Source organism: Corvus brachyrhynchos, unplaced genomic scaffold (genome assembly GCF_000691975.1).
Source record: "Corvus brachyrhynchos isolate BGI_N302 unplaced genomic scaffold, ASM69197v1 scaffold313, whole genome shotgun sequence".
Lineage (NCBI taxonomy): Eukaryota > Metazoa > Chordata > Aves > Passeriformes > Corvidae > Corvus > Corvus brachyrhynchos.
This window is the reverse complement of record NW_008237248.1, coordinates 13,301-13,964: the sequence shown is the minus strand read 5'-3', so window position 1 is coordinate 13,964 and position 664 is coordinate 13,301.

Below are 664 nucleotides of genomic sequence, written 5' to 3'. Positions count from 1 at the left end.
GGGCCGCCCTGGCCTCCCACCTGGGCACACCTGGGCACACCTGGGCACACCTGGGCACACCTGGGCACACCTGGGGGGCATCTGGGGCACACCTGGGCACACCTGGGGGGCATCTGGGGGGCACCGGGGACACCTGGGAGACCTGGGGGGCACCTGGGACACCTGGGGACGCAAGCAGTCACCTGTCCCCCCTTATCTCACCTGTCCCCCTTATCTCACCTGTCCCCCCCTTATCTCACCTGTGCCCCTTATCTCACCTGTGTCCCAGGGCTCGGAGGCGGAGCCGGGCGAGTCGGAGTCGGAGCTGGAGGACGAGACCTTCAACCCCTCGGAGGAGGATGAGGAGGAGGAGGAGGACAGCGACGAGGACTATTCCTCCGAGGCCGAGGAGTCAGGTGGGGACACACCTGGGACAGCTGGGGCACACCTGGGGACACACCTGGGACAGCTGGGACACACCTGGGACACACCTGGGCACACCTGGGGGTACCTAAAACACACCTGGGTGCACCTGGACTCCACCTGGGCACACCTGGGGGTACCTGGGCACACCTGGGTGTACCTGGGGCACACCTGGGCCACACCTGGGTCACACCTGGGACACACCTGGGCGTACCTGGGCCACACCTGGGCACACCTGGGCTCCACCTGGGCACACCTGGGG